The sequence below is a fragment of the Zeugodacus cucurbitae genome, chromosome 2, assembly GCF_028554725.1.
Source record: "Zeugodacus cucurbitae isolate PBARC_wt_2022May chromosome 2, idZeuCucr1.2, whole genome shotgun sequence".
Classification (NCBI taxonomy): domain Eukaryota; kingdom Metazoa; phylum Arthropoda; class Insecta; order Diptera; family Tephritidae; genus Zeugodacus; species Zeugodacus cucurbitae.
Window position 1 is genome coordinate 34,813,363 of NC_071667.1, and position 15,227 is coordinate 34,828,589.

At 36.2% G+C, this 15,227-nt stretch overlaps 1 protein-coding gene across 5 annotated transcripts in view; it reads right to left on the bottom strand.

Annotated features, from left to right (window-relative positions):
• LOC105220208 (FERM domain-containing protein 8) overlaps positions 1-15,227 on the bottom strand; it is a 172,435-nt gene that overhangs the window by 36,186 nt on the left and 121,022 nt on the right. The gene's annotated exons all lie outside the window — the stretch shown is intronic.

The following is a 15,227-nucleotide window of genomic DNA, read 5'->3' on the forward strand; positions in this document are numbered from 1 at the left end:
ATGTTCGATATATGGGGCCTTGAAAACCGATTTCGACGATTTTTAGAAGGGCGATGCCACTCTTTAAATGCAGTATATTTGCAAAGTTCTGTTCCGATATCTTCACTAGTGCTTACTTTACATATTGTAAAGTAAACTATTCAGGCCGACTTCAAAGTTCTCGTATATATGAAATAGGCATGGTTGTGAATCGATTTGGAATATTTTCACAACATATCATTGGGAAGCTAGGAAGATATTATGCACCGAATTTCATTGAAATTGGTCGAGTAGTTTCGGAGATATGGATTTTGAACCATAAGTTGGCGGAACCACGCCATTTCAAATTTTGTATACCATTTTGAGTGCAGCACTTCTGTACCATCTTTATAATGAATTAAAGCATTTTTAGTAATGTTCAAGACAACATTTGTATATTAGGTGGGCGTGGTTATAATCCGATTTACTTTTGTTTATACTGTATATAATAGTAATCTGGATTGTAATGAACTAGTACACAATTTGAAGTACGTTATGTATGGTCAGCAAAAAGAATCTCTTATATATGTATTATGTGTAAACTTTTTTTTAAACACATGAAATGTGTACCTGCACCTCATACAAATATTTATATGTGCATTTCTGCTTTTGTTTATATTTGTCGGTAAATGTGGAATAAAAGGTTCATATGTTGCCGTTACTATGCAACGAAAATGCATACTTTTCTCGTTCGTTGTTCGTTACATTAAGAATGTGCTTGTGAATTGGGTATTGCATAGCACATATTTATATATGCAAAATCAATGTAGCTGATCTTTCTTACTGATAGTGTCACACAATGCATGAAAGCGGTTCCAAAATGTGTCTAGACCAATGCGATATCGACACTGTCTGTTAAATTTCTTCAAAACCCTCCTAATTATAGTACGGTGCGACGCACCGGACGAAAAACATCATTGATGATCGGTGCAAAAGGATGATTCGACGGCTAGCTGTTGCGGACTCGATAAGTAGCGGTCAAATAAGGACCAATTTAATACTGCAAATAACAAGAAATATAATTTTTCCAATTATACATAAAAATAAGTTTCTCAAACACACTTCCATGGTACCTAAACCAACACTAAAGAAAGGGGCAATAAAGCACATTTGAGGTTTGCAAATAAATATTAATTCTCTGACGAGTGATAGAATATAGTTTTTATTGACGAAAACAAAATTAAATTTGGCCTTGATTTCATAGGCTGCAATTTGCTGCAGTGGAAAGTAAGTGTTTTATATCCACTCAAATAAATGCTAATATTTATGTAGACCTTTTGAGCAGCGAGTTAATACAATTTGCTGGCAATATTTATGACACATAACTTGACATATCAGAAGAATAACGCTCAATCCACTCGAAGAACATATTTAAAGACCGGAAAATTCCCGTATTACAATGTGCACCACTGAGTTCGATCCTAAATCCTATTAAGGATCTCTGGGGGATCCTCCGTGCTCCTGCTTTGCAAAACGGAAAGCAGACGGAGACAGTAAGTCACCTAAATTACCCATAAAGCAAGAATTGGTCAATATTTACATAACTATTCCACAGTCATTCGTTTATTCAATGAAATTAAGCCACTTAGTTTTCAATTTAGTTTCAAAATATAAGGGCAATGCTACTGACTATTAAAAAAAAAACATTTCTTTCAGTTAAACTCAAATGTATAGGATTTACTGGTAAAAATAGTAAAATGACATATAAATAATATTAAATTCTGTTTTATAGTTTAAAAAAAAGTTTGAAATTTTTCGTTTTTTATATCATATATATTAATAACTAGCAGACCCGGCCACACGTTTTTGTGGCTAAGGTATACATTAAATTAAGTTCTTCCAATCTTGGCTTCGGCGACGATATTGATTACTCGAGGTTGATTTATGTTACCCAGCATGATGACAACTCACACTACTTTTAATTGCAAAGTGAGTGGTGATAGTACAGGCAATTTAAAATAGTTTGGGATAATTGACTACGTCATCCTGGTTTGTAGCTGTGTCAACTCTCTTGGACCGAAATTCTAAATTGTCGCATTAAGATCATCGATATCTTTTTTTTACCACCAATAAAGGACATTCAATCAGTCATTTATGGTTATCATATTGAGGTTTCATGTCAGGAAAACTTCTCTTTCGAGTCAATGAAGTGACGGAAATCTGTTGGAAATGCTATTAATTTATCGAGGTGTTAACTGCGACCCTACCATTTCCAACTGATTCTACAATCGTAATTTGATATTGTTGCAAAAACACTCATGTGTTAGTTGTTAATTGGCGATTCTTTATGTGTCGACACCAATTAAATGATTTTAGGCATGCGATCAGGCCGTCAGTAACAGTTGATCCAGGAATAATTGGAAGAGTCTGGCGTAAATCACCCGCTAACAGAATCCTGGCTCCACCAAAAACGTTCATCGACAATCAAGATCTTTTAAAGTCCTGTACAGGCGATTTTGCCGACTGGTGTTTCGTTAATTTGCCATTTAGGAGTGATTTCAAGGCCGAATGTGTCGTTTGTTTGCTTACTAACAGGTGCCAAATTGGTGGTGAAAATGAGTGAAATTGGTTCTGGAATTACATCAGCCCTCATATACTATATATGATGATTTTCTATTGGACTTTATGCCGAATATATATGTAGGTCAAATTGTGTGATATCTTAATAAAATTACATCAATAAATTGCGAGAGTATAAAATGTTCGGTTGGTCCCGAACTTAGCCTTTCCTTATTTGTTACAAATTGTTTTGGGCTATCGACAAACCTTATACAATTGAACAATAACAAAAATATTTTAACAAAGCAACAATGACTACCTTCAAAATATTATTATTTTTTGTTTTCTATTTTTTTTTATTTTGTTGTCAACTCATATAAAGTTCTGTTATTGCAATCTTCCTCGCAATTTTCCATACTTACTCACTTTCTAATCTTTTTCTGGCCTTCCACGAATATTTCAAGACTAAAATTAGCCAGATCGTTTTGGCCGTTTTCGTTTTTTTGCGGGACAAACGAACAGAAATTCATTTTTAAATTATATATTATCAAGCGACAATTTTTTTTAATTCCGCACACGACCATTCAGTAAGGAGCCGACCGCGCGAGTTGTGTTTATGAACCCCGAGTTCATAAATTTAATATTTTATCCGTATATTGAACTTCGGTTCAATAATTCTTTTTCTATATGCAAAGACGTGACTTTCCTGATTGATAGTCAAAATTCTTCTGATCTTTTATTTCCCATATTTTCTTAAGCTAAGTTCTATTTTCTAATACAAAATATATTATTTCTTTTCTTATTATTATTTTGGCGCAACCACTTGTAGTTGCGACGATATTTGTCAAGTGGCCTACTTCTCACATTACATCAAGTGCATTCCCTCAAATGTTTATGTTGCACTATTTATTGTGACGTTAATTGCTATTTGTATTTGGTTATCGCAATATTCGATTGAACATATTAAATGTGCAGCGGAAATGCAATGTGATTCAATGTAAGTGCCTTGGTTTGTTTCGAGATATGATATGCATATTTCGTGTGGTCGCAACATTGTTGCGGTAACAAAAAAAGGGAAAATACTTAGGTAGACCAATTGACTTTAAGTGTTTTGGGGTAGGTGGTTAACGTTGACGTCGGCATTATTTCTTTGTTGCAGTTCTTATGAATTGCAGTTGCATTCATATCGGTCATGCCGATAGTGGTTGGCATCGACGTCGACGAAACTCGCGAGCGATCTTAACCCCCCTCCGCCTACAACTCTACAACGCATAGTTAGCCGCCGAGCGGATATTTTTCAAAATTTTTAACTCGTGATATCTTTTGAATGGAATGTCAGAATCTAATAATTCAAAAAGTTATATAAAGGTTTTGAAGCGATCTTAAATAATAAATCATTTATTATTGTAAAATACCGATAATCCCATTTTCACATTACAATTTAACAAGTGCGTCTCAACAGACAGGAAAATTCGAGAATTGTAAGTAAAAATTAGAAAAAAAGACTTAATAATATAATATAAAAATACCTTATTTAGGGAAAATAAGGCCATAATGGAACCTCTGGCTGAGCAAAAAGTATTCCAGCAGAAATTAATTCGTCAAAAGACAGTGAGTGCCCCCATAGCAATTTTTTCCCGCTGCATATTTGTATGGAAATTCGTGAAATTTTAATTTTAATTAATATTGACGAAACGTAATTTTTTCTTTATTTTGTTTAACATCCTGAGCGATAGTATAGTTTTAAGCCGCAATGTAGATGGGACACATGAAAAAAAAGGTTAAAGCTCTATGAAAAGTTTTATGCTGCCCTACTAGGTAAGTAATATTAGTTTTAAATCAATTAAATCTGCATATATAATTAATGCATTCTCTCCATACAATACATAGATTCGATTTCACAATTACCCAATGTATTTGATGCGGAGGATCACCTACGGAAGGTTATTAGGATGCAGAAAAAGAGAAATTTCAAAATGGTGTCCCTTTCAAAAACTCCATAATTTGATTTTCATTTTCATTCATTTTCATAAAAACATGTACACTTGTTCAACTGAAGTCATGTTATCTTTTTCATATAAAACATGTACTTATTAAATTGAACAAATGTGAACCTTTTTGACACAAAACAATAAATGTGTACCAGCATGTATAAATATATATACGACGTTTTTTCGTAAATAAATAAATTCCAAAATTAATTCAAAATTAATGTTTTTAATGAGGATTATTTTAGTTTTTAATTCACTAGTTTGAGACTATCTTAAAAATGTATACCGTAGGATACCTCACAACTGTCCACTGCGGAACCGGTGAAAGTCGAGTAGTGGGCGATAATTGCCACCGCCAATGACATCTCCTTGTTAAAGTGGACATTTGAACGCATTGCCTAGGTATTAAGCTAGAACTAGTACTGTCGTTAAAATAGGTAGTTCTTTCTTGGATCTAGGGTAGTCCTATTTTCTGCAGGGATGTTTATTCTTTTCTTCAATCATAAAATGTTTTACACCGCAATTGTGTAAAGCTACTGGCGAATAATCGCCATTGTAGTAGCCTTGGCTACTGAGTCTAGATTTTTTATTAGGATAAGCTATTTGTCTCAGTTGCCAAGAATACGCAGATAACAGCCCTGAGTTTACATTTTTCGCAATTATTTTGAAAGTATTTGGCAGCATTGTTCAAATGTGAGTGACAATTTTTGTAGTTAAAAATACAAATACTTAAACAAAAATATTTTATTTGAATCAAAATATAAAAAAGAACTATAATGAGTAGTTATTAATTATTTTTCATGAGTCGGGAAGAAAACTTGAATGTCGCATTAATTCGACGGCTAATTAGAGATCGTTCCAGTCCTTTGGATATTTCACTTATGAAGTACGCTATGGATTAAAATGTTGTTACATGTTATGTTTACTATATTTTGTATATTTTCAAATAGATCAAACAAAGCATTTTCATACTTGTTGGCCGCATTTTAAATCCATCAACCGATCAACTGCCGTCTCAACAATTCTGAAGATTTGATACGATTCTTTGCTGAAGGTAGCTATCAGAAAGGTCAAGGGAATGACTTCGAAATTTCACAACTTAAATACAATGTCAGTGATTCTTACAGAAGTGGCCACATTTATGTAACAGAAAATATGCCAAAAACATATAAAATTTAGCATAAGTGTATAAGAGCAAAATACATATAAAATAATGAATAATAAGCAATCAAACAGAATTTCCTGATGTATGAATGGAACATATGTGCACATTCCAGCACCTTAAAAAGTACTGCAACATCTGTATATTAATATCTATACCTCAGAAGTAAATAAAATTTTACAAATTGCTCAAAAAAAACTATTATTATGAAAATATTAGCTTCTGCTATTCTTCTCCAGTCCTATGATGTGACCTGAATCGGCTTCAAAGCCATTCCATAGTTTTGCATTTTTTTAAATAATATTTAAAAAGCAACTCATTCAATTATATATTAATATAAATACATTTTTTATTTGTATTTACAATTTCTTCGCACTCTGAATATATTATACTGCTTTACTCAAAACTACAATCTATAATGAAGAAACTGGTCTTGATCAGTAGCCTGCTTTTGACATATTTGAATACTATAATGAGGGTTGCTAGTAATAGATAATATGCAAAAAATGGCGAGGTGATCATATTCGCCAGTAGCCTCTCTTAGCCTGAAGGCGACTGAACTCAAGCTTTTATCGATACATAATATGGATGTTAATTTTAGGTCAAAATGTTTGATATACATGTGTATATCAGTGATCGGCAGTCCATTGCCCGCGGAGCGCACACTGAGTGTACGTGTGAAACACACGTACTTGCAATCATTATTACACCATAGAACAAGAATGATAAAAGACAAGATTACGACATAGTGACGCTCTCACGACCCCCGAATGGGAATAGGCAACAGAATAATTGTCAAATGGAAAACGGAAATGTAAAACATTGTGAACCAAATTGAATAATGTACAGATAAAATATCACAATGAACGTGATTCTTAAAATCGGTATCTATAAAATGACCCAATATAATAATGCATATTTATAATTAAAATTATATGTTTTGTTACAAAAAGTTCGACATTTTGCCAACTTTTTGGTTGGTTGGAAAGTGAAAACTTTATATACATATACCAATTTGTACTATTGTTGTTTAATTCCGCCATTGCGGACTTCTTTTTCAAGTTAATACATTTTTCACTTTAAATAATAATTAAGCACTTGCCTTGACTTCAGCTCTATGTTTTGGTTTTATTGTTTTGTACTACCGTGCAATTTGTTAGTTTTTCTTTCGTTTTTTGTTTTGCTCCCGTGTTTGGGGGTCGTGAGTGCGTCACTCAACAGTTAAACTCAAGAATGATAGAAGACAAGATTACGACAGGCTGAAGCGTTCACGACCCACGAATGGGAATAGGCAACAGAAGAATTGTCAAATGGAAAACGGAAATGTGAAACATAGCGAACCAAATTGAATAATGTGCAGATAAAATATCACAATGAACGTAATTCTTAAAATCTTCATTTATAAAATGATCCAATATAATAATGTATATTTATAATTAAAATTATATGTTTTGTTACAAAAAATTCGCCATTTTGCCAACTTTTTTGTTGTTTGGAAAAGTGAAAAAAAATTTTTATAAACGACTGTTTTGTACTATTGTTGTTTAATTCCGCCATTGCGGACTTCTTTTTCAAGTTAATACATTTTGCACTTAGAATTTTAAATAATAATTAATCACTAGCCTTGACTACAGCTCTTTGTTTTGGTTTCATTGTTTTGTACCACTGTGCAATTTTGTTTTGCTCGCGTGTTCGGGGTCGTGAAAGTTGTCACTCAATAGGAACTAAAAACCCAAAAAAACTAACTGTAAACGCCTGTCGTAATCTTGTCTTCTATCATTCTTGGTTAAACTCAAAAAAGCTAACTGTATACGTAATCTTGTCTTCCATCATTCTTGACCATAGAAGCGATGTAAGGTCAGTTGCTTGCTGACTTCACAGCGAGCAAGACGTATGGTGGGATTATACGTATGCATGTATGAACACAAAATATAATGCTTTTATATATATGTATTATTATACTCTCGCAACAAATGTTGCTAAAGAGAGTATTATAGTTTTGTTCACATAACGGTTGTTTGTAACAACCAAAAGTAAACGAGTTAGATATAGGGTTATATATACGAAAGTGATCAGGGTGAAGAGTGGAGTTCAAATCCGAATGTCTGTCTGTCCGTCCGTCCGTCCGTCTGTGCAAGCTGTAACTTGAGTAAAAATTAAGATATCTTGATGAAACTTGGCACACTTATTTCTTGGCACCATAGGAAGGTTGCTTTCGAAAATGAACAAAATCGGAACACTGCCACGCCCACAAAATGGCGAAAACCGAAAACACATAAAGTGCCATAACTAAGCCATAAATAAAACTATGGAAATAAAATTTGGTATGAAGGATCACACTATGAAGGGGCATATTTGGATAAATTTTTTTGGGGAAGTGGGCGTGGCCCCGCCCCCTACTAAGTTTTTTGTACATATCTCGCAAACCAATAGAGCAAAAAAATTAAATTACATAAAGTTTACTGCTTTATAATTTTTTAAATTAAAATACCCAACATTTACTACGATTAATAATTTGTATATACTTAACGATTCTTCTCGACATGTTTCACGCAGCTCACGACTTCCGGTTTTAGACCAAGTATCCTCTGGGTAGCTAACAAACATCCGTTTGAAGGCGAGCTAAAGTGAGAAGGCGAACCCGCTTCTTCGGTTGTGCGTGGGGTTTGGGACCCACCACATAAAAACGGAGTACCAATGAAAAATCGAAAAAGAAAGCCTCGGATGAGACACCCCCCTTTTGATGACGACCCCTGCAAACGTTTTAAGGATAATTATATAAGGGTCTTTGATCTTGATCTTTTATGTATCTTTTTAATATTTCCTTGCTTTCTTCTTCATCATCCATTGGGTTTATTTCAATTATTTTTCTTCCATGGAGTATTTGCATTTGAGCTTTAGAGCTATATGTCAATATTATTTGAATTTTGTTTATATTTACAATTTATTCTTTAATTGTAAAATGTTCAAGCAGTTCTTCCTCTGCTGAATGAATTGTTTCTGATAATTCCAGGTTTAATTCATTGTCGTTACATTCTTTTATTTTTGGTGAGTTCTTAAGAAATCAGATACAACATTATTTTTCCCATTTACATATTCTATTTCAAAATTGTATTTCTGTAATAATAACCACCTCTGATGGCGGTGAGAGAAATCCTTTCCGTTATATTTATTAACTAAATATTTTATTGGACAATTATCTGGTATTATTTTAACTTTATTGCCATATATATATGGTCGAAAACAGAGATGTACAACTCTCATCTCACTAGAAGTGAGAGCGCAACATCAAACGTCAAAACAACGTAAACTTTGACAGTTTGTCGAGATGGGGAGGTTTTGACGTTTCGCAATTGGAAAAAAAGGGACGGCCAGATTGAAATGTTGCCAAAAAATAATGCGACGGAGAAATTTATAACCGCCGTGCAAGATCACTTATAAGAAAAAAAATAAAAAGTATTATTTGCAAGTTGATACATATTAATTCACTTTATTTACCGCAGAAAGCCGGTTGGCGAGCTAAAGTGAGAAGGCAAAGCCGTTTCTGCGGTTGTGCGTAGGGTTTGGGACCTACCACATAAAAACGAAGTACCAATGAAAAATCGACGAAAGCCTCGGTTAAGACACCCCTTTTTGATGACGACCCTGCAAACGTTTTAAGAATAATGATTTAAGACATGCACTTGGAATTTCCGGACCCTCAATTGGGAAAGTGCCTCTGCCCAGCTGGTTGATATCTTCATACGACTAAAGACTGAAATCACCGCCATCCAAGAAGTGCGTTGGACGGAAAGGAAGAAAGTGGGTCCTTGTGACATCTACTACTGCGGCCATATAAAGCAGCGCAAATTTGGTGTTGGATTTGTGGTGGGAGAGAGACTCCGTCGCCGAGTCCTAGCACCCCGGTGGATGAACGTCTAGCCACAATCCGCATAAAAGCGAAGTTCTTCAACATATCGCTTATTTGCGTCCACGCCCCAACGGAAGAGAAGGACGATGTGACCAAAGATACTTTCTATGAGCGCCTAGAACGCACCTACGAGCGCTGCCCCCGCCACGATATCAAAATCGTTCTTGGCGATTTCAACGCTAAGGTGGGTAAAGAAGGTGTCTTTGGCACAACAATCGGAAAATACAGCCTCCATGACGAAACATCGCCAAACGGCCTTGTCTGATTGACTTCGCTGGGGCCCGAAATATGGTTGTCTGTAGTACCAGATTTTAGCACAAGAAATACAGCCACGAAATACTCTACTCGATTTACACTCCTGCTCTCTTAGAGCACTCATCAGCATCTTGGTATAATGGAACTATGGAACGGCATCTCAAACTCACTGCGTACCGCTGCAGCCGAACAATTGGATTTCGGCAACGACAAAAAACGAGCTGGTACAAAACAGACTGCCTACTAAGCATGCCTGACGATTGGAATCTCAGTGTGCTCTGCCCAATCCATAAAAAAGGAGATACCACAATCTGTCGCATATTACCGTGGAATAAGTCTCCACAATATCGCCCATAAGGTTCTATCGAGCGTATTGTATGAAAGACTAAAACCCACCGTCAACAAACTGATTGGACCTTATCCGTGTGGCTGTAGACCTGGAAAATCCACAACTGACCAGATATTCACCATGCGCCAAATCTTGGAGAAGACCCCTGAAAAGAGGATCGACACACACCATCTTTTTTTCGATTTTATAGCTGCTTTCGACAGCACGAAAAGGAGCTGCCTTTATGCCGCGATGTCTGAATTTGGTATCCCCGCAAAACTAATACGGCTGTGTAAGTTGACGTTGAGCAACACCAAAAGCTCCGGCATGATTGGGAAGGACCTCTCCGAGCCGTTCGATACCAAACGAGGTTTCAGACAAGGTGACTCACTATCGCGCGACTTCTTTAACCTGATGCTGGAAAAAATTATAAGAGCTGCAGAGCTAAATAGAGAAGGTACAATCTTCTACAAGAGTGTGCAGCTCCTGGCGTACGCCGATGATATTGATATCATCGGAAGCAACAACCGCGCCGTTTGTTCTGCTTTTTCCAGCATGGATAAGGAGGCGAAGCGAATGGGTCTGGAGGTGAATGAGGATAAGACGAAATATCTCCTGTCATCAAGCAAACAGTCGGCGCATTCGCGCCTCGGCTCCCACGTCACTGTTGACCGTCATAACTTCGAAGTCGTAGATAATTTCGTATACCTGGGAACCAGCATCAACAGCACGAACAATGTCAACCTCGAAATCCAGCGCAGAATCACTCTTGCCAACAGGTGCTACTTTGGAGAGAGTAGGCAATTGAAAAGTAAAATCCTCTCTCGACCAACCAAAATCAAACTCTACAGGTCGCTTATTATTCCCGTCCTGATGTATGGCGCTGAAGCTTGGACGATGACAACATCCGATGAGACGACTCTTGGGGTTTTCGAGGGAAAGGTTCTTCGGAAGATTTATGGTCCTCTTAACATTGGCAACGGCAAATACCGCAGACGATGGAACGATGATCTGTACGAGTTATAAGACGACATTGACATAGTTCAGCGAATAAAAATACAGCGGCTATGCTGGCTAGGTCATGTTGTCCGAATGGACGAAAACACTCCAGCTCTGAAAGTGTTCGATGCAATACCCGCCGGAGGAAGCCGAGGAAGGGGAAGGCCTCCACTCCGTTGGAGAGACCAGGTGGAGAGCGACCTGGTTACACTTGGAATCTCCAACTGGCGCCGAACTGCGAAGGAAAGAGAGGAGTGGCGCGCTCTCATCGATTCGGCAATAACCGGCTAAACGGTTGAACGCCAATCACATACATACAACCGGTTTTCGAACTTTCAGTGCTAAATAATTATACATTAATTCAATTAATACATTCTTTTATTATTTTCCCTATTTCCCGAAATTTCTTCAAATACTTTAAAATTTCGTGTTTCCATTTGTATTTATTGTTTTAAGTTCTTATAAGTGATCTTCCACGGCTGATAAAAATGCCTCTTTCGTATAATTTTTTTGGCAACATTTCAATCTGGCCCTTCCAGTTTCCCAATTGCGAAACGTCAAAACCTACTAATCTTTTGACAGTTGGAATAGTATTGCGTATCTTTATCTCTGGCCATACGCGATGTTCATTCATTGCTGGTTCGACAACGACTGAATGATAGAGTGTAATGTACTGAACACAAAGACGACGGCTGATTGCAAATGTCGCTTTGAAGCCAGCGTCTTGAACATTTTGAAGACGGCAGCGACATATCAAACAGCAATTTCATTGTTGCCGTACTAAAATCTTTCACATCAATAAAATTTACATATTTAGTTTAAAGTGAAATTATTTGTGCAAAAATTGTAAAAATTGGCGATTTATTTGTTTTAAATAACTTTGAATAATTTTACATTTCACATATTAGTGGCAGCTCTACAGCGACCATTGTCGTCGGCAAAATTAGAAACATTTCTAATTTGGCGACAGCGAAGACTTCAACCCTTTTGTGGTGAAGTCGTGCTGTTGTCTAAAAATCAGTGCCGATAAGAACGCGTGTGTTTTAATATTTGACAGATGTCGCTCGTCGCTTGTCGTCGTCTATGTGTTCAGCACTTAAAGGTCCAGACCAGTGGTCGGCACGAGAGGAATTGTGACTATGTAGGTGAGCATGAAAGGAAAGATACTCAGTGAGAACTCTGGAACATTACATTTTGAGAATGTCGTCCATTTTTTCATAAAATATGCATTTTGGTGCTCATTTCTTCATTTTAATTATTTTATTATTAAACAAATATATTAAATCATAAAAGCCTAAACTTTACCAAAGAACGTATAATAATAAGAAGGAGCAAATGTTAGCTGTGCTAAAATGTTATTTGACATTAGGGAACATCGAAAAAATTTCGAACACTATAAAGGAACACACCATTCAAAAGGGGAAGCAAGCCAATGTTTACCACTCTATAAGGGAACTGAGCAATTGTGTACACCACAATATAAAGAAACATGGGAATAGAAAATGTATGCATCAGAGAAACTACACCACGCTATAAGGGAACTACTCTATAAAAATTGCCCACGCAGATGTTCTTTGATATGCGCATAAGGGAAATTAGTATAATGTGTATTGCAAACAAATAATTATTAATCGCACACGATTTACGAATTTGCCACTTCATCAACCATAAATTCGCACACAATTCTGTGATTTCTAATTAGATATTTTTCATTTTCTCTATTTTCTCTATTAATGAGGTGTAGTTTGTCGTGTTCCTTCATAAAGTGGTGGAGAAATTGCGTAGAGGATATCACAATAAATGCGTTGGTTGAAAATTGACTTTGGCGCTGTGTGCTTAGCAACCCAACATTTTGAAACTCCAAATATTTTGTTCGAGTTCAAATCCTGCATGAAATATGAATATATTTTTTGACTTTGTTTTTTTTTATTATATTTTATTTTATTTCCAATTAATTATTATTCATTTGATTATTGGTAATTTCGTCCTATAGATAATTATTATTTTTGCAATTTTTTTTTATTTAAAATGTATTTACATAAATTTGTTTATTTTAATTTAAATATTTTCTCTATTTATATATATATTTTTTTACTCCTATGATAAATAAATGAGAAATTTAATAATAAATAAATAAATGAAAAATAATAAAAAAATAAAACTGTCCTTCATATTCCGCATAATTGAAGTTATAATAGTATGCAATTTTTCACTTTTCTTCCACCTCATTTTGCTTACACGTAGCAGCGAAAAATAAAAATACAAACATATACCATAAGTCGATATACATATATTCATATGTATCAATCGTATGTATGTAGCATCATACACGTACGCGTTCTACTAAGTTCTTACATTTATACTTCTATATTCATTCATTCATAAGTACATATATTTGTATAAACACATAACCCAGGAATACCTTCATTTGCGCAATAGCAAACGCATCGGTCAGACTGACAAAAAACAAACCAACGCATATACAAACATACATACAAGTTAACACCACCGATAAGATTTGAACCACTAAACAAATGTGTCGAATATGTCATTGGCACATCTACTATTACACAGGGCTTAGCTTAGGCTACTGTGGGGGTCAGCACGGTGGTGGATAGCTGAACGGCCTACAGATATGCAGGTTAGCTGCGAATATTTAATAAGCAGTCCCCAACCAAAAGCGGCAGATATGGAGGGTATAGCTCAAAAGGCTGTAAATGCCCAGTGAAATTCTGTGACAGGGCGAATTAACACCGCCCTCAAACTAAGTGTTTTCAAAAAAAACCAAAAGCGTCTGTTTCGAAACGAGCGGCTTATTGGTCAGCGTCTGTCTCCAAGTTAGGAGCGGTGCAGGGTATAAAAAGCCCAGTGCCGGCGGTTTTAGGGAGTGAGCAAGCAGGCTCCCGGCCGTCGAGATCCAATGACTGCAATGATACGGTGGTGGCACACTTGGCCAGCGTATCAGATAATGCCACAAGCATGATTGAAAACGTAGCAGTAGACCCCTTTAAGCGAGGATCGAAATTAGCTCGGACACCCGAAAAGGCAATCTTTATGGGTAGGCCTGCACGAGCAAGATCGTCGCCACCTTCGTTACAACTAGGTAGTACGCCACCTGTGGAAACAGTCCAAATTGTTAGGGACTATATGGCAGATCTAGGAGAAAATATAAATAAGCTTATAAGTTTGATGCGTCCACCTCAACGGTAAATAAATAATAGCATGAGGGAGCTTCTAAGCGAAATTTCGAGAATGTATACTCGTGCGAAAGAGCAAAATACCAACTCCAAGAAAGCTGATCAAACTCCTACCCTTGCTAAAGGTGCTGCAGAGGCGACACCCAAAAGAATGCGGGCAGAAAAACAAACCCGAAAAACACCCCCAAAGAAAAGTAGAACCTCTCATGAAGTAGAGTCAAGCAATGTGGATGAAATCGTACACGGGAAAAACTCGAGCTTGAGCCCCTCTCGGGTTAAAAGAAAGGAAACTCCTAAAGATGGAAATTGGGTTACAGTTAAGTACAATAAGAAGACAACGAAAGAAAAGAGAAAGAGTATCCACAGGCCCCCTCCAAAACCGGATGCCCTGGTTATCGCAAAAACAGGTGACATGTCGTATAGTGATATACTTAAAGCGGTTAAGAAAGATATCACGCTACAACAATTGGGTGAGAACGTGTCTCGAATTAGGAAAACAGCTAAAGGCGAAATCCTTCTAGAGCTAATGAGAGCGCAAAAAGGAAGTGCTAAGGACTACAAGGAAGAAATATGCAAAGTTCTGGGCAATAAAGCGGAAATAAAAGTCTTGACACAGGAGAAAGTGGTTGAAATTCGTGACTTAGATGAAGTTACGACAAAAGAAGACATAACCCAAGCTATCTGTTCACATTTTGAACAGCTCAATTTTGTTGAAGGTTCGATTAAGAATATTGGGAAAGCATATGCAGGAACACAAACCGCAGTTTTAAGTCTTCCTGAACGAGAAGTGTTCAAATATCATTGAACATGCATTTTTTTATGCCTTAGCAAATCCGAGGAGCTACATATAAAACATAAATTTGTATAC